Source organism: Fringilla coelebs, assembly GCF_963513975.1.
Source record: "Fringilla coelebs genome assembly, chromosome: 1".
In the NCBI taxonomy this organism is placed as follows: domain Eukaryota; kingdom Metazoa; phylum Chordata; class Aves; order Passeriformes; family Fringillidae; genus Fringilla; species Fringilla coelebs.
Window position 1 is genome coordinate 59,644,182 of NC_140028.1, and position 20,391 is coordinate 59,664,572.

The 20,391-nt window shown below is 35.7% G+C and overlaps 1 protein-coding gene across 1 annotated transcript in view; it reads left to right on the forward strand.

Moving 5' to 3' along the window:
- The window catches only part of ZNF407 (zinc finger protein 407), a 333,967-nt gene that overhangs the window by 236,427 nt on the left and 77,149 nt on the right, over positions 1-20,391 (forward strand). The window lies entirely within an intron of this gene.

A 20,391-nucleotide genomic window follows, 5' to 3' on the forward strand; every position in this document is an offset into this window, starting at 1 on the left:
TTAATCTTCCATTGAATTACTACTATTAGTACTCCTGTGTCAGATTTTAATTTTGTGTAAGGAATTAATATCCTAGGTCTCGATACCCTTATATCTGTAAAAAAAGCAAAACCTGGAGAGTTTTCATGCAGCTTCATGCTGTATGTACACTGCAGTTATTTTAAAACCTCTCAGTCTTCTCAAAATGACTGCTTGCTTTCCTGACTAGAGGCAGTGTATTATTTGTACCATATATTTCTATTTGCCAAGTATTCCACTTCATTTTGGAACCAATCATCATGTCATGTCAGCATATGGTGGATAATATCTGGATGTGCAAACAAAATGCCAGTTGGCAGAATACCAATTTCAAAATAGGTCAGAAAACTGATCACATTTCACCATAGTTCTCACTAAAGCAAATGAATATTCAATTCAGAGCTTAAATCCAGACACTGTTGGATTTTTACTACAATAATCCCACTTAATATGAAAAAATCAAATGCTTTCAATAGGCAGATAGATATATCAGAGAGCTGTAACAGTGATAAAATCAGTAACATTCCAAAATTGCCAACATTTTATGTACATTTTCCCATTATTAGTTCAAGACTATATCTGGATAAATCATTTGTTAATTGCAGCATGCTGTGGTTAAAACTGTTCAGCTTGCTTGTCTTGGTAACACAGGAAAACAGTCATCAGTGTGTTGTATCCTAATATTTCTTTTCTATACATTCACTCTTATACTGTAAAAATCCCCTTGCACTAAACAGGGTACTGTGCAGATATATTAGGACAAGTAAGAGCAGATTGTCACCTAATTATTGTCAGGTTCACCTAGGACTGGTATGCAACAAAAGTCTTGAAAGATTGTTTGCATAATTCCATTGCAGAAAGGAGGATACTGTATTTTCCTTTCAAAAAGAAACAGTATTAAAGAGAAAGCTGGGTGATAATTGTGTATTCATACCACAGTTAAATTAAGGGAAGTTTATTTTCTTCTTTTCAATCCATTTCTGACTGCTGGACATCTGAGAGTTAAAGGTTTTAGAGAAGGTTTTTAGAGGAATGAAGGACAACTCCTGTGCCCTGGCTAACATCCCTTATAAAAATAAGATTTGTTCTGTGTCTGGTTCACAGTTACTGATGACTTATTGGTCATTGGCTGCACCCACAGAGAATCTACAACACGACATAGAACCCCTTAGGATGATAGGAGTATGAAAGTGTCATACAAGATTGATTTTTTTTTTTAACTTAAACATATTTGTCTGTCTTTTATGTTCTAATATTGCTTTGCAACAGGAAAGCTGGCCTTTTGCTTCTTTGAGCAGATAGAATAAGTATCTTCACTGGCAAAGAGACAGACCAGCTCCAGCCACTTTGAAGGACAGGCAGAAATTCCTTCACCACACCTCATCAAGAGTGGAGCTGTGGGGCACCTTTGGGATGTGACTGGGAGTAAAAGTCAAGTCTGTTTCTTGTCTGTGAAATTAAGATTGACAGTTGGATTTCTAATTTAGATTTAATGTTCTTTATAATTGTTGCGGGAAGAGTGGAAGCTTCAGACAAGACTTAGCCTCAGATTCTGGCAACAGTTTAAGTTCAAGGAATCACCCTGGCCTGCAAGTTCTAATGATGGCAAGTCAGATCTGTTTATAAAATGAGTTCTTTATTAAACAGACAAGAGATAGCAGATGAAAGATCTTAATCACAACCACTTAACTACACAGTATAAAACGAAAAAGAACTACTAGTAGATTACAACATAACATAAAAATGCACAATATCAAGGTACCTGTATTAGAGCTAGGAAAAGAAATAGTATTGATTAGGAGTCAAATCTAACTTATCACTGAAACCATGGTAATGTGCACATTCCTTCACTTAATCCCTGGGGAGTTACTGCAAAGCAGGTGTTCCTACTCATGGGAGAAACTCCACACGTTTCCAGGGAAATGTACAGAAAATTTCTGCTTTGTGGAAGTTTGGTATGGCTCTTAATGTTTTAAAGTGGATATCTGTCTGTCAAAAATCCGGCTTGTCTTTCCAGATCTCACTTCCATTAGTAAGATGTTTATTGGCAGTTGGGAGGTGCTAACCCCATGGTGCCAGAATAACTCACTGTAAGACAGCTTGTCTTGTTCGAGTTATCTGGCTGGTTAACAAGCAACAGATAAGCTCTGGTGGGGGTGAGATGCCCTGCTACAATAATATAATGCTCTAATATTAGTTTCTAGTTAGCTTTCTTTGGCAGCTACTGTACTGCTTTATAGGGTCAGTGTTAGTAAGGAGCTTGAGGAAGCTGCATTTTGAAGGGAGAAGCTGTGGAAGATGGAAGACAAAAGAAGTTGGCTTTTACATTTGTGAGGATGATACTGTAATTGCAAGGTGATAGCACTTCTGTTCTAAATTGATATATAGAAATGCCAGCAAACCAGGTCTTCAGATTTTCTTTCCTCTTTTTGCTATAGGTTCCCTCCATCATAGAGGGAGTTATTTAACAATACAACTTTATTCCTTATAAATTTTAGTTACTTTAAAACAATAACAGTCTGGATTATACTTTTGTATAAACTTGTATACTTTTGTATAAACTTGTATACTTTTTGTATACTTTTAAAATTTATTATATTTGAGCAACAGGCCTTTAATGCACACAAGCCAACAAAGACATGTCCAGCACACATAAAATTGTGAATTGAATTTGATATACACTTCAAATACCAGTTTATGCATTTAACCTTAATTTTTATATGAAGCATCAAATCTGTTTTTTAAAAATGTCTGTGTGTTGTTCTGTAGGAACTTGGTGCCTGTTTCTCTATATTCTCTGACCCATTTTCTCAAGGTCTATGTTAAAATTGAAATTTTGTTGATAAAAAAGCCAGGAATCCAGAGACTGTTAGCCATTACCCACAATATGAATTTATTTTCTTTTTAAAACCACTTTTAAGATACTGATAGATCTTACAGCTGTTCTAAGAACAGAAATGGGCTTACGAGCAAGCTCAGGAATCCTGCAGGTAATGTTTAAGGGATAGAAATTTGGTTCTAGTGGAAGCTGTTTATGTACATTCTTGTTTCCATGTGCAAATCTGAATGTGTGTCATTACAAATGAAAAATGCATAGATGAGTGAATTGTCATATCATTTTGGTGATTATCATTTTAGTGGTTTTTCTGAAAAGGAGATAATTTAATTTAAAAAAAGATTAGTTTCTTACTGTGGGCTTGTCTGAATTGTGAAGTTCAAAGCAAACTGAAGAAATATTTTGATTCTTGTGTGCATTGCATTTCCAAAATTCTTGAATGTATTTTATTCTAACTGATGCTACATTGCAATACTGAGTTGAACTGAACCTGAGTACTTTGTCAAGTGAGACAGGAGAAGGGCCCATACCTGCGGTAGATCTTGCCAGGGATCAGTATTCCAGTTTTCTTTCTCAGTGCTTCGTCTGCTTTGGAGCAACATCACTTGGTAGAGATAATTTCAGTTTGAACTAAATGTTCATCATTTAGGAGCTCTTGTCTTAAAAACATTGTGATACTATTATGATGCATTATTTATGTCTAAACAGTGTAATATCTGTGCCTGAACATCTCCAGTATTCCAAAAGCTGCAGAGTTTGTGGCATCTCCCAGTGTGCCATAGTAGCCTTCTGTGGATACAAACTGGTTATAAGCAAAAAACCCTTCAGAGAGAAGGGAAGCAGTTTGCTCATTACTGGTTTTTTGATGATGTTGAAAGTTATGCAGTGATACTGAGAGGTTTTTTCCATATCATTATTTCCATGCTGCACTGTAAAAAGTGGAGATAATTTCCAAGAATGTATGCAACCCTAGAAATCAGAATAACCTGGTTTTTCACTGAGCAAAAGATATAATGGTCCTGCTTTTCATACAAGTTTTCTCATGTGCAAAATAGGTGTGATGCTTCCGTAGTTTAAGTCACAAAGCTCTTGCTGTAAAATGGCTCCATAGCAGTCAACTGTGTGATTAGGGAGCTGCTTAAGGCATTGAAAATTTGGTGATGTTTAATTTAGAATTAGTAGTATTCTTGGAAGTCATTTTTTAAAAAAAGAAATCAATTCATTGTACTCTTTGGTAAGGTTTTGGTTGTTGGTTTTTTTTTTTTTTTCCTGTGGCAGTGATATTATGTTTGCAAAGCATTCAAATTTTCCAGCGTGTGGTGGGAGTCTACGACCCGTAGCCCCATGAGTAGGAGTGGAGGATCACTTACTCCTATGGATGGTGACAGAACTAAAAGTGGGAGCTGCTTCCCTGCTCTGCACAGACATGTTTTGGGGAATGCTTGGAAGTACAGCTTTGTGTGCCTGTGCCTCTGTGAAAATTATAGGTGCCTCTGGGGTTGGGCATTCAGAGAACAAAGATTGTGACGATTGTGTTTTGGCAGTTGGCTGCCTACGTGGTGATTGAATGCTTAGTGTTCATGAAGAGTTACATAATTCATGACCAAATGATAGATAGGTACTTGATTATAGTGTATGAGTTGCTTCACAGGGAGAAAATATCAGACATGAGCTACTCTTAGCCTAGCTGAGAAAAGCTTAAGAAAAATCAGTTACTGAAAGCGTAGTCAGACAAATTGAAATGAGAAACAAGGTGCAAACACTTAAATATGAGGTCAATTGAGCTCTGGCAGCAACTAGCAAAAGAAATTATTCTTCTTCTGTTCCTTTGAGCCTTGAGAAGACTGGATGTCTTTCTGGAAAATAGGTTTTAGGAGGGCCCAAGGTTGCTGGGTTCACTGCAAAACGTAAAGGGGCTTTGATATACCAGAAGTCAGACTATTATCTAATAGTCCTTTCTGCTCTTAAATCTTCAAATAGCGTTAATCCCCAGCCTCCTGTTAAGGGCTGTGTTTGTGAATCTGTTTGTGTGTTGTGATAGCAGTGGAATAGCTGAGGAGACAGGTAAGTCCCCCAAAGTGTTCTTTCTCAGAGAGACAACATTCACATCATCTGTGCTAAATTTTTACTCTCTTTGAGCCTGAAGTGGAAATACACTCACTTCCTGAAGTGGGAATAACACTCACTTAAACTGTTTGTTTCTGCTATGTCAGTAAATCCCTGATAAAATATCTTGTAACGTGCATTTATTTATTTGTTTAATGTGTTTAAAGAATCGGTATAAAATTCTGCTCTTTCCCTGGCAGTTCCCTTACTGTCTGTTCTTTTGTAGATGTTTGAAAAGTGTTTTGCAAACTTTAAGCGCACTTTTCAAAAGGCCGTGCTTTCCGCACATTTCTCTTTCAGTTTCTTTGGCTTTTGAGAAACAGGGCTGTACCAGCAACCTGCAGCATGATTGCATCATCAACAGGGGACAAAATTGTGATCCTATCAGTTGTAACAGTTGCAATATTCATGAATGGAATTCTGAAAGTTCAAATAGTTAATCCCAAATAAAATTGTGATCTTTATCCCACTTGACAGCTACATTTATCAAATTATTAAGAGAAAAAATTGATTGCTAAAAGTTATGGTGTGATCTATTATGTGATTTTATCAAGGTATAACTGTATTACCAAGTGGAAACTGCAGACTTATTCAGAATGTGAATTGGACACACAGAACCTGATAATATAGCAATTATATTAGTATCCTAGTGCTTTTCTTCTTCCAAATATTTTTTGCTACTCCTTTCTTTTGCGTCTTTTTGATTCTTTAATAAAAAATATAGAGTTTAAAAATAGGAAAAATGAAGTAATAAAAGCCTGTTTGCTCTTATACTCTCTATTAAAATTTATCAAATTTTATCAAAATCCAAATTTAATCTAAATTTATCTAAATAAAAAAATATAAAATCAGTAAATGCTATTTACCAATGCAGCAATGGAAATACAAGTCAGTTGAGTGCTTATACAAACTTGTAATTCATACCTTATGTAAAACCTCCAAAGAATAGATACACAATTTGGTTTGCAAGAGTATTAAACTTTTTTTTTTGAATAGTTAATGTTCTTAGTCTTTATCACTGTTTAAATAAAACACTTTAAATGCTGTCATTTGAAGCGATATTAAAATTATCATTGCTAGATATAGGCAAATCAGGTGCAAGACTTTACAGCAGTGGAATATTGCTTGGGTTTCTAGTCAGATAAAGCATTATTTTTGGTGGCTGGTATGCTTTTAAAAAAGAAAAAAGCAGCAGCAGCTCTGCTTCAAACAGGTTTGCTCTTGTCATAGCTATTAGTACCAGTCTTTCAATAGCATGTCATGTTGATTGGCAGACACTCCCTTTCCTCTTTTGTGAAGAATAATAATTTTAGTGTGTGCTTGAAATAAAAACCTAGTATAAATGATTTTCTGTTTGTAAAGGAGAAAGCCAGGTTCTTTTTAACATATGTAGATTATGTATTATTGTGTTTCAGGAAGGATTAATCTGTGTTTAAAAAAAAAAACCAAGTAATTTTTCTTTTAGAACTGTCATTTTTTAGAAGACGTTGTATACCTAGCAGAGCTTCCATAGCCAGGATATTTATCTGGGTGGTCATGACATCAAAGTTACTTCTTTCCAGGTAACAAGTGAAGTAGAAAAAAAAAATTGAGTTCATGAAAGTACTTTGTCTTTTTTTCTTTCCCTAGGATATTGCTTTTTCAGCTGCTGTTGAAGAGCATAGGGACTCCTTTCACAGTTCCTTAGTTGCTTTTCCTGAACAATCAGCATATATTCCTGCTGAGTGACATGAAAGGAGGTGTTGAAATATTTTGATGCAAATATTACATCATCTAATATTCAAAACCCACCACTATTAATATTAGTTACATCCTTTAAGTGAAAGGTATTCTCAGATAAGAATGAAAGCCAATCAGTCTCACTAAAGAAAAAAATGTTCAGAATACAGTTTTAAAGGAAAAGGAAAATGCTGCCTAGACCAAAGTCTGGAACACTTCTTAGTACCTCTGCTCAGTGGAGGTATGGCAGGTGTCCCGTTGTGTGCCATAAGCTGCAGGGCCATTGCACGGGGGTTTCCATATTGTGCAGAGCACCAGAACCATGCAGTCACAGTCCTGCTTTCTTTTCAGCTCACTTCTGTCCACGGCCCTCCTAGCAGTCATCGTTCCTTTTCTGAAAACTATCCCAGTTTGTAACAGGACAACTCATTTCTGTGGTGTGAGCTATTGCTCTTGAGCAGATGAATGAATCTCTTTGGCCATATCTAAATATTTCATCTAGGCGTTGGTGTGCGCCTTTCCTGTCGTTCCTCTCTGTGGAATTCCAGTTCCCAAAGTTGGGAACCATTTGGCTGGCCTGCATGGGGGCTGTGCCAGCGGGGATGATAGAGAAACCCTCTTCAGGTCTGAATTTTTGTTCAACCCTTAATGCCCACCTTGTATCTGCCCTGAAAACACCCTTGGACGGGCATCTGCTTTGTAAATTGCTTGCATTGCCCGTGCTGGATCCCTGCTGGTGTCCGTAAAGACTGGTGCCTCTGCAAGGATGTCATGTTCACCGATGAAAAGAAGGTAATCTTACTCCAAGATACCATTTCATTATATTAATAGATAAAATATCCTTCATGAAGAACGAGCCACATTATTGCCTATTTGGAGCTAAAAATAGGCTATCCTAACATAAAACTTTTAAAGCAAGGCTGAAATATTTAAGTGCAGAAGCAGAAGAGAGCCCTTAAGACATGACAGCCATCTAGAAAGGCAAAAATATTTAAGTGTGCTAGGTGATATATATGCATAATAGTCTGTAGCAAATGTAAATAAAAGGAAATACTAGTACTGGAATATCAACATATTAAAATTCAGAGAAAAGCACCAAAAAATGGGATATCAAGGTCATCAAGAAAACTTTTCAAACAAACAAAATGAAAGATAATAATCTTACAGGAGGAATAAAAAAATAAAGATGTATAGTGCCTAGGAATAATTCTGGATATTTTTATGTGGAGATTGTCCTATACTCCAAACATTTAAATTGCTTTCCTATTGTACTTTTTTAAGTCTATATCTCTTAGTCTATCATCCAGGGAAGTTATACTGGAATTCTAAGAAATAAAAAGTTCTTATTTTTTAATTTTCTTTAAAGTAAATATAAAATAAATATAAGATGCAACTTGAAGAATGAAATGAAATTTTTTTATTTAAAATGTGGGATATTTTTTTAACAAATATAGTAGATAAAAATTATTTAATAACTTATACATTTAAACTGTATTGAAAATAATTATATATTTCTAGTCTGTGAGAGAAGTAATTTTAAAAATTTAATTCCAATGAAAATAGAAATAAAAAATATCTATAAATAAACCTAATTAATAAATTTCTCAACTGTGCTATCTTCATTATGAACTTATTATTTCATCACTTGCAGAGTTGAACTAACAGTGCTTCAAAGACCTATGGGCACTCTATTTCAAATAACCATAGCAGGGTATATTTTGCCTACATAATGCCACCACCTCTTGGTGGCTTTCTCTGTGGCTGTGCATTATTTGGGGGACACTTCATGCTTTTTCTTCCTGTGAGATGTTACTAGTGTCCCAACAACCTGCACTGAAATTATGCCTGATAAATAGCATAAATGATTAGTATTTGTAAATCTGCTTGTAAGTCTTTGTCTGAGTTTCAGATTTTTTGTAAGTTATACAAAATTACCTGCTTGTTAGTCAGAGCTTCATTACTGCACAAATAATAGCAAACAATTTCAGAATCAGAAAAGTGCTGACGTTGTTGTGGTTTACAGCTATCAACTAAGTGCCAATCACTCATTCCCACCAATGGAGGGATGATGGGAATCAGAAGATTGAATCTCAGTCTCAAAATTGAGAAAACTCCTAGACTGAGATAAAGGCCGTTTATTAGGTAAAGCAACGGAATTAATGAATCACATCTCATGGCCTGGCAGGTGCTATCTGCAGGAAAGCTGGGTTCCATGGCATGTAATGGTGGCTTTGGAAGACAGATGCCAGTACTCCAAACATCCCCCTCTGCTTCTTTTCCCCTCCAGGTTACATGCTGAGAATGATGCCCTGTGGTATGGAATGTCCCTTTGGTCAGTTGGGTCAGCTGTCCTGGCTGTGTCCCCCTCCCAACTCCTTGTGTACCCCCAGTTTCCTTGCTGGTGGGGAGCAGAAAAGGCCTTGACTTTGTGCAAACGCTGCTCAAGACAAACAAAATCATCCCTATGGCACAGTTTCCCATTCAAATCCAACACATACCAGCAACTGTGAAGTAAATTAATTAAATATCTGAGCCAAAGCCAGAACATAGGTATGAGGGATTGAAGCACAGCGTTAGTTCTGTGTTTGGTGCTTTACTACTTTGGATCATGAGTGAAGAGAAGAGCCCTCAGCAATAATTGCTCCAATGAATCACAAATCATTGCAATTCCATGCTGATTTTAAAAATTTCTTCTGGACTTTCTTTTTGTTTGCTTTCATTAATCCAATCTGTGCTGCACTGACTTTCCATTAATTTCTTGACATGGCATCTTGAGTCTTGACCTTTCTAAGTAGGATGCCTTGTCTGTCTGATACTCATGTTCTTTTGTACTTCTAATTTCTATTTTACTTCCAATAGTTCTTCATAATTTTTTCCATCTTTTCATTTACCAGATCTTTGGTACCTTTCAAATGCTAAATGCTCTCCCATATATCCTTAGTAACCATGCTGGATTTTTCTGTCCTTTTTAATATTTAGGTTTTATTGGATGAATGTAGATTGCACCTTCTCTAACTCTACCTTAAATAATTGCCACTTAAGGGAATTAAGAAGTACAAGGGAAGGAAAATGCTGACCCATAGACTAAGCAGAAGGAAAAAACGTTCCCACTGGGTCCAATTTCCTAAGAAGGACCATCAGGATAGTGACTAGGACCTGAAATTATGGGCTGAATGACCTCTAAAAAATTATCAGTTCAGAGAGGAGCTTGTCTATAACTGTTTGCACTAAAGGAAATGAAGATAGGTAGAAGTCTCACAGAAGAAAGATTGCTTCACTTTCTTGGTGAACATATAAGAGCATAATATGAAACTATATCTCATATAAATACACTGCATGTCGGCTGTCTATAACTCTTGTATCATGTCAAAAAGCCATGGAGACAGATATCATATCTCTTAACTCCCAGCTGGCCAGTTGGTGGGGAACCCCTTTTTCTTAGTACATCTTCTGAATTTAAGATATTTTATGCATGTCTTGCATTTATTGGAATGAGTATGCGCTCATCAATATCTAAGAGCAAAGAAATGGTTTGTACTTAAGTAACCACTGCAGATTTAATACAGATGTTTTCATTCTCTGAGTCATTACAATATGATTTTCATATAATTTTCTCTGATAGTAAAAAGAGACCTTAAAGTGACTGCAATTTTCATATAAATTGCATAGGAACCTGAGCATTAATAAAAGCTCTGGGCTTCAGACAATTCAGATCCCACATGTCTGGATGAAAGGTACTGCTGGTTTAAGTGGGTGCAATTCCGGTTCCTCGGCTTTGGAAGGTAGAGGAGCTCCCTGAAATCCAAAGGCAGAGTTGCTGGACAGGTTTCTGCAGTATAGCAAAAAGGACTTCTCTGGTATTTAAATAAGATCAGATACTGATCGTCACAATGCCTGCTTAAATCAGAAACTTAGAATATTGTTAAAGGAGGTTTTTATTAGTAGTTTTCCTATAGTTAAAATAGTGAGTTGCCCTGTAAGTGTTTGGGATTATAGATGGTTCTTACAAGGAGTCATTGAGATAACTACCATACTACATACTTAACTATGCTCCTACTTCTTTTATATGTTGCCAAAATGGTACTTCTTAATTAGTCTGGGAACTAATAGCAGATAACAGTTCTCAGAAAACAGGTTTTATTAGATGTAAAAGAATTTACCTACTTTGAAGTAGTAGTATCTAGAGGAAACATAAAATGAAAGCATCTACTGATAGCAAAGAAAGTCAAAACTGATGATATCTCAAGATACACTGAAAGGTTTTAGGCAAATGTAACAATGTAACAATGATTTTTTTTTAATGTAACAATGATTTTGGATTTGGTGTATCCGAAATTCAGAACTCTATTTGAAGAATTTGAAGTTAGGATAGGAGTATTAAACAACCAATTGTGCACTCAGTAAAATAGTTTTAGTAGTTTCTGGAATGTTAGAGTAATGTAAAATTAAAAAGGAAAAGCCGTGGTGAAACATTTGGAGTCCTCATGTATTAGTGCATGTCACCACCACAAAGTGCCCGTGGGATAAAGCTGCTTCTAGTCAACTCAAGTTAGCCTCGTCTGGTGAGGATTTATCTACAAATCCTTACTGTTACAATACAAATAGCATTCAATGTTCTATTAATTGTTGTTGTCCCTTTCTTTTGTAGTCCACCTTCCCCTGAGCAATTCAGCTACTTTCAAAATTTTCAGTAAAATTTGCTGAGCCGTTTGTGTTCTTCTATCCACTCAAACAAAAATACTGAAATGTGAACTTAGAAGTTTATCAGCATATGAAAATAATGAAATCTCAGTTATGTGTAATTCAGCAGAGCCCTACTTGTAGTACAGATCAAAAGGGCTAAGACAGGGGAACACAATCCTCTATTCTCTGTTGTAGTTGTGGGGGGGATTTTGTTGCATATGCTGTTTCCTGCAAACCTTTGAGCTATGTAAGTGACCAACTGACTGCATATATTTCTTCTAATATCTTGAGATATCAGTTTTAAAATTATAAAAGGCAATTATTCTAAAATTAACAAAAAAATAGAGCATTTTTGATAAATAAAGCTATTGTCATATCTGATGACTGGTATGCAACAGTCAACACCAATTGCAGGAAGATATTGTCAGGTTTGGGATATTGGCCAAGTACTCAGGGACACAGAGTAAATGGTTATAACTTGGTAGAACCACCATAAGGCTCCTGAGAATCTTGGAAAAGCAGAGAGAGAAAATGACACTTTGATGGAGACACTAGACCTCCTGATTCTGAAAGTACTTTGATTTTGCTGCCACCTTGTCACCTGGGAGACTGGGAGAAAAAGGGTTGATTTTGGGGGGATGCTTTTAGGTAAGGCAGCTCAGACTCTGGTATGAAGTGGGTTTCAAAAGGTGGCTTTGCAGGTGCGCAAGTGGCTCCCAATCTAAAGATGATCCACTTTGCAATGTCAGTGCCGTCTCTCTGTGGTGATGCTGCTATGCAGAAGTAAGCTATAATGAGAGGTCCATATTGTGAGATGAGAGAATTTTAGGCATAATGATTTTTTCAAATTATTTTTAAATTTTACCAACTTCTAGACTTCATCCTTTCTTAAATTCACAGCTTTTCTTTTTTTTTAATTTCTTTTCTTACAGATGATTTTCAAAATAAATGCAGATCCTTTCAATATTAGCATTAACAGATAAACTGAGCTGATTAAAGTTATTTTTGCCAGTGTTTTTTTTTAAAGGAATCATTGTAGAATTTGCAATTTGATTGCCCCTGATGCTGATTGGCAGAAGTAGGTCTCTTTCTTCGCTAATCTAGAATTGCAGATGTTATAGAAAGAGACAGCAAATTTAAAGTTGTACTTCAGTTTAAAATATAAAGTTTATGTTGATAAAGCTTTTAGTGCTTTTGAATTTATGTTTCATTTGCATACCATAGCATTATATTGCATTTCCCAAAGCAGTTCCCTCTTTCTCCAAATACTGTTGTGTACCTACTGCTGACTTCACTGGGCATATATATGTCTAAATTCGGTGGAACATTAATTCTGTATTTTCAGTTGGTTTTGCTAATTTACTTTAGTGTTTCAGGTACTATCTCCTACTTTGAAAAGGAGGTAATTGTTGCTTTTACACCAATGCTCCACCTGCATTGTTAGAAAGATGCTTGATAATAGAATTAAAAACTACAGATAAGTTCTAATAGACTTTGGCTATATAGGATGAATAAAGCTAAATTATAGTCCTTATTTTTCAGGATTTTCTGACTGTAAATATACCCATATAGCCATTGTTGTCCAAGAAATCACTACCAGATTCCATGTTTGAAGAAATAATAAAACATGTCCTAAGCTTTCAAGGTTTGTGGTAGCTTTTAAGAAGTCTGAAGTGTTTTGGAAAGGCCATGCTATCTGACTAGCTCATATTTTAATAAAAAAAGTAACATGAATTACACATAAGTAAACATAATTTCTAAGGCTCTGGTAAACAAATGCAGTGCTATATAGAAGAAAGTGCAGTGTTTAGGATAGAGAGAAATAGAACCAATCCAAGTTTTCAATCTGTACCCTGCTACAGTATGGATTGTACACAGCAAGATGTTTTCCAATAATAAAAGGCCTTAGGCTTCTAAGATGCATAGGAGCATCTAAACATGGTTATTGTTACAGTTATATGAGGTGGGAGATAACTTAAATGATGTCTTTTCACTTTCCAGTAAACTTTTATTTTTTTGTTTGAATTGTTTAGAAATTGAGTTTTAAGTGTATTGAGCTGTTATGAGTGTCTCTCAGCAATCCAGGAACTCTGAGTTTCTAAAGAATACTGAGATACAGGATTTCTATTGTTAGGTAAATTTTTTATTTTATAAACTGTAATAGGTAAGTCAGCCATGAAATATAAAACTGATTTAATTTCATTGTTGTGATTAATTTTCCATAAGAAGTACTGTATTTATATTTCACACTTTTTTAGAAATATTTTTAATAGATTTATGGTTCTTCAGTGTTGTGATTTGGTTTAATTTTTATTGTATAGAACCAAAATTTCATTGCCAATTTTTGTATTTAAAGGTTTGTTAATCTGCATTGATTTCTTAGTTTGGTTTTGGTTCTGAGCCGAAAAGTACAGTACATCACTGACTGTTCTATCACCTGACAGCGACTGATAAAGCATCCGTGCAGAAAGTGTCAGAAAAGGTTAATATTTATTGATTTTATGGCGCTACAACCAATGTAGTTTTGCCATCAAAGATGTATGGCCACCAGCAATGGAATCTGTAAAATTGCAGGTTGGATGCTAGTTTTTATTATAACCTATGCCAGTGTTCTGGCCTTAAAAAATGACAGATATTTAATTTAAGACAAAAGGTTTTGAATGTACAGCTACTGTATACCTGCAACAGGAATTCAGTGTTCTGAAATTAAATCCAAACGCAGCACTTCAAAGTTTAAGGGGTTGGGGCTGTATGGGGGGGGGACACACACAGAACCTTGAATTGCAAATGACAATCACATTTAGCCTTTTCATCCACTTAACTATGTGCTATTGATCTGTAGAAGGTGCCCAAGCAAGTGATAGCTAAAATTATGAGCAATAAAGGGCTTGCTTCTTCAAACAAAAAGTATATAATTAGTAGGAGTGGAGGAGGGGGCAGAGCCTGTGTGTGGCTTTAAAGGCATTTAAACAAGATGGACTGAGTGCAACAGCAGTTTGTAAGAGTACACAAGGAGAAATCTGGTTGCCTTGAAGCATAAATCCATGGTCTGGTTGCAGCTTGTGTGTAAAAATTAGGCATGCACTCCAGCCTTTACATTTATCTCCATCAGGGTTTGCCTGACAGAAAGACAATCTGTTGGTTTGCCTACATCAACTAGGGAGAGGAAAATCTTGTGAAGCTTTGGTTCTTCTAAATGCATCCATAGTTTGCATTTTTATTCTATTTTTCATTTAGATGACTCTTGATATCAATCTTTTCATAACTGATAGTTCTATTGATACATCAGGAAGGTTTGCAAGAAGATAGAAGAATACTTACTGAAGTGCTGAAAATTAGTCTACTAAAATGCATACAGACATGCATAGAGCTTATAGAAGCAGGTTTGCAGGGAATTTTAGCAGGACGTGGCCCCAGATTTTTAGAATTCTTGTTTAACTATTTATTACATAATTATTATTTTCATGATACAGTTTTGCATGCAGATTTTCTCCCCCACTTTCTTTATGGTACATTGTCAGGGACAGCAGTAACAATGGGTTTGTTTTTGAACAAAACCTAATGATAATTCAGCAGTGTGAAACTCTTATTCTAACATGACTGGTAGAATAAATTACATGGCATACAGTAAACATGCTTTAGATCGCCTCTTCTCTGTACCACATTTTTCTGTTGAGCTTTATACCACCAGTTTGTCTGGGTTCTTTTTCCCCAGACAGCTTACCCATTTTATTGTGCTCATTTAGAGGAAAGAAAAACTGTTTGTCTCCTTGAAAGGCAAGAGAACAGTGAGTGGAAAACTACTTTTATAGCTAAAATACCATTATAATATATGGCAACTAAAATTCTAAAATTGAAAGAGAAGATACAAGAGAAAATCTTAAATCACTTTTTTAAAGCCACTGACAATTTGAAATATTCCCATGAAGATTTCTGTTTTTTTTCTTCCTTCCTTGAGCTTAGTAAAATGTGATTTTTAGAATGATTGTTACAATAACTTGTTTAATTTCAATAATTCAAATAAGAACCATTCCTCTTATAACTCCACCTTTTTTATTTTAATAACTGTGTCATTAATCTAACATTTTCCATTTTTATTGGGCTTCATTTTTCCCCCTTCTGATCTCTTTAAATTACGGCTGTGAAAGGCATGCACTCAGCAGTGGCACGCACAGGCTGCATTTTTACATCCCTTCTACCCCTTTGTCTCATGGTTTTAATTTTCGGTAAAGCCAAGTGCCAACAACCTTGTGGCTGTGTGGTGTCTGTAAGTGACTTCCAGGCTACAGCTCTGGGTGGCAGCTTAGTGACAGAAGGTTTTTCAAACACTTGATTCCTTTTTTTTTTTTTTTTTACCTTTTTTAATTAAATATCACTGCTATGAACTATTTGTTATACTTTCTAACACCTTCACCCCAAAATTGGTTATTACCATACATAATGATTGATATATTGTTAGCTGATTTTAACAAACTATTTTGTGGAATTATTATTTATATCATAATGTAATGAATTTTTAGTACCCAGCAATACAGAATTGAAACCATATATTTTTTTTGTATTGCTTAACCATAAGAAGACCACATTACCTTAAAACATCATTCACTGAGTAAATAAAATAAATTTACTATAAGATTTGTCCAAATTCGATAAAGAGGAAAAGAGGTATTTTTGAGTCCACAACTCAGTGAATGATTACATGGGCTTATGTTCCCTCCTTGTGTCCATGAGAAATGGTAAGAAAAATAAAGAGCCCTGAAATTCCTTATATTTCAAATTTTACTTGTACTCAAGAGGCTTTGTGACTGATCTTCAAATACAGGATAAGAAATGGTCCATCAGGTTTGGGTTAGGATTGAGATTGGAATTCATCTATGGTAATGCTGCTCTAAACACCAGTTTATGTGCACTGTGTGTGTGCTACCGTGTGCTGCAGAATCACCGAGTGCCTGCAACAGAAGGTAGTATTTCCCTGTATTTCACCATGAAAAGTAAACATGAGCCAGAAATTACTGCATTGTATTTCAGGTATAAGTCAGGGTGTAAAACCAAAACAGTGTTATTGAAATCACTGTATCACTATTTACAAAACCCACAAAGTAGCAGAGTGTTTCCTCAAGAACTGGTGGTGAGCTCTGCTGGGATGGGCATGGAGATGCGCTGGTGCATCTCTGGAATGCTGCCGTGGTAGGAGGTATTTGAGCTGGTGTGGAGTGGGAGATGGACAAAAGTCTTTCCAGCCCCACACAATCCTGCTCACCTAATACCAGCCTGAACACTCTGTGTCTTGGAATCAGAGAAACACAGAGCCCTGTCTGTGTTCATCCCTTCTGCCCATGCTGGGCATGGGGACCTTGCTGTTTGGTAATTCATGTGACTGCCCACACAGATCTGTAGAGGAATGCCCTGGCATTTAATTCTTTGTCATTATTCTCCTTAGTTAATCAATTGCATTTATTTTTATCTATAGTTTTCTTCAAGTGTTTCTTGCTATAATACTTCATGAAATAATTTATTTAGATTTTCTTGAGCCTCCTTACCAAAGTTATAAATTCAATTGCATTGCTTTATTGACTGAAATGTTACAGAGCAGTTAGTTTTTATTGTTTTTGTAGGGTAAAATGTGTGATTTTATTGTTCATTTTTATATCTCAGATATCATCTTTTATTAGAATTTTGAAATGTATCATCTTCAGGATAAGATTTATCCACAGTGCTAAGTACACATTTTAAAATGCTGATTATTTAACCTGTAATTCATCTTAGAAGTCAGATTTTGGGTTTTGGTAGAGCCAGGAATGTAAGCATAATTTCCCTTGCAGTATCTTTTTCTCAAGAAGCACTCGTAAATTGCAATATCCATCCCAGCCCTTTCTTTTGCTTAAGGAAGGAAAGAGCAGCAATAACTATCTGGAGTATTGTGTCAACACTCTGCCTTATCCCTCTTTCCCTGTTCTCGGGTCAAAATATGGCAGGCAGAAAGGAAAAGGTGTGGATGTATGTAGTTATATATATAGGCAATTATTTTTTGTAAATAAACTGTATATTACTTATGTAGTAAGTTTAGATTTCTTGTAATTGCAATCTTAAAATTATTTGTTGATTTTAGAGTAAATACAAAATCACAACTGTTTAAAGCTGTAATTTATATAACTAATACATAATATGCTCAAATATAACTTTTTCTTCCTAGGTGTTTTACCTGGAAAGATTTGAAATTCCAAAGTTTCCTATAGATATCTAAGCCCAAAGACAGATATGTCAGTTTTCTGTGGACAGCTTACTCAAGCATTGTGTCTTTTCAGCAGCAACTTTTGCACATAACTTCAATTCACTATGTGGTACTTAAGAATATTTCCTTCAGTTTATATCTAAGGTATTGTTAATTGGGCCTCACCATGTTTAAAATGGGGTGTGGATGAGTCAGGTGATGTTTCTCCTTGTATCATCATCTTTACTTTTCTCTACAGTGCAGTGCAGTCAAGGCAGTAGTGTTATGGGTAACTTTTAAATTATTAACAAGTCCAGCTGATATTTAAAGATGAAATATTTAAACATCACTGGCAATTTAGGGATTTTGACCCCAAAAACCAATTTTTTTTTTTTTTTTTGGTGCTGGGGAGCAATTGCAATCAGTGTTCAGAGGCTTCAAATTGTCATTTACTTTCCTATAGTGAAGTAGCATTACTGATAAAAGTGTGCTTTATTCCTTTTTTAGTGTCACTTGAGACAGAGAACAGATTGGGACAGATGCTAAAGAGCTGGTTACATTTTTCAAAGAATGCAGTTATTAATTAATGCAATTCATAAACCAATCTATACAGATAAACTGACTCATTGAAACTTCATTGTGCTGTGGGGAACAAAAGGAATAGCTGTAATTTTGAGGAAAATGCTCTGTATCTTTCATATCAAACTGAGACAGCAACTCCCTGTCTTAAGCTACAGTGAAAATTAACTTCTTGCCTTTGCAAAATGAGTTTGTTTGTGTTGTGTGTCTGTGCATGCCCACATTTGTTAACAAAATCCTGGTCAGTGATGAGCTTGATAAATATTGGGAAGGAAGATATTCTGATAGTAAGGCTCTCAAGATAACTGGTTGGACTTTCAATGTACAAAAGTAGGAGACTTTGACAGTGGAACCTATGAAATTGTCATGAGTCTCTTTAATTTCGTAGTCACCCCTTTGAAAAATTTTTAGTCTATTTCAGAAGTAGAGAAGCAACATTATACAATTTAGAAGCAATCCAGATAATTTCAGATCTGTAGCAAGAGAGAGAGGAAATGGGGTAATTAAAGAGGAATTAAAGTCCAATTCTGTAAGCATGTTACATACTTAACTGCCTTGTAAATGTCCAGCCTCCTGCTGAAATTGTGTTGGATGCTCAGTTCAGACACAGGTGTATGGATGAGGCCTCTTTCACCCTTAGGTAGAGAGCTGACAGAAGGTCCTGCAGCCAAGTCCCAGCCTCCCAAGGGACTAGTCTTCCCCGAATACAAGGCATGCTTTCAACATCAAAATTGAACCTATTCTGCTGTGATGAAGATGTGTATTAATAGTGATATGCGCTGCCTTTAATAATGTGGCAAAAGGAAATAGAAATTCTGGATAGGGCTTCATCTCAGAAAAGTGAGGAGTGCTGTATGTGTAAGGAGTAGAATGGGGGAACAAGTACAGGAATGTCCTCTCGTATTTCAAAGAGAAGAAACAGAGTGTTCCCCTTACTGCTGGCACAACTTGGCTACTGATAGCAGTATTCTCTAAGAAAGTCTCTTCTGTAGCTCCTTTATGGGACCTGCTCAGCAGCAGTGCCAAATCTAAAATTCCATTCTGGCTAATTGTGTCATCTCATCCCTAGATTAGCTGGTCAGGGTCATTAATCTCAAACAGTGTGTTTTGCAGTTAGGATGGTTGGTAAATACTGCAGCCTTCATTTGAATGAAATATATAAACTGTCTGATATGGCTCCTGTTAAAAACTCTGAATTTACAGATGATGTAGAGATGAAAAGGTGTGATTCACAGTACCTCTGTTTCCTTGTGCTCTGTAGACCAGTGTGCAACCATGCCCTCCACCTTAAGCAGGCACAGAGTGAAGCTCTGTATAACTTGTGCTGTTTCAGCCTTTGTACCATAAAACAGCAGACTGCATGAACAAGACAGCCTGGGTAGGTTTTTCCTCATTGTCCAAAATTGCTCAGATGTAGATAGGGCAGATGTAGATAAGGCAAATGTAGAATCTGAATACCTCCTAAAACTGGGTCATTTGTTGCCAGGGGTTGGGTAGAAGGAAGGACATAGAGTATTCCAGCGGATTTTTATCATCAAGAATCATTAGCTGCAGCTGGCCTTAGCTTAAATAGCTCTGAACTTAGCCATCTTATGGTGGGAGACATTTGACCTTCATCTAGTCCAAGAAAATGAAGAAATTGGTTCGTCCTCATTCCCGATACATACATACTTTCTCTTCAGGACCAGGCAGGAGTTCAGCAGAGCTGACATTTGGCCTCTTCTTCCTTAATTTTAATAGTTGTCTTTGAAAGAAATTGCCAAATTATTAAATGTTTAATATCACAGCACTTAAAACATATAATTTTAAAACAGTCATGTGTAATATTCTTTTATGTGCATATGTAGTAAAGTGCACTTATATCTTCCTTTGTGTTTGATCATTAGCAGATATATTATAATGTCAATATATGCTATAGATGATATTTTAAACAAACCTTCTACTGACTTGGCTGTAAACTTGTGAAAAAACATTGGTTTCACCTTAAGGTTTTAATTTCCTTATGTTTAGTAAAAAATCAATACTTTAAGAGTGACTAAAATAACAACCAGACAGTATTTACTGCTTTTATGCTGAACATTTCACATCAGAAGAATGTAGGAGGAGTGTCTGAGTTATAATTTAAACATTTATAGCCATCATTCTACTTCATCTGAGAAAGCTTACTTTATTAGGTCTAGAATTACAATCTATTCAATTAAAGCATTTTTCAGATAAGTACTCTGAGTGGTAAGAGTAT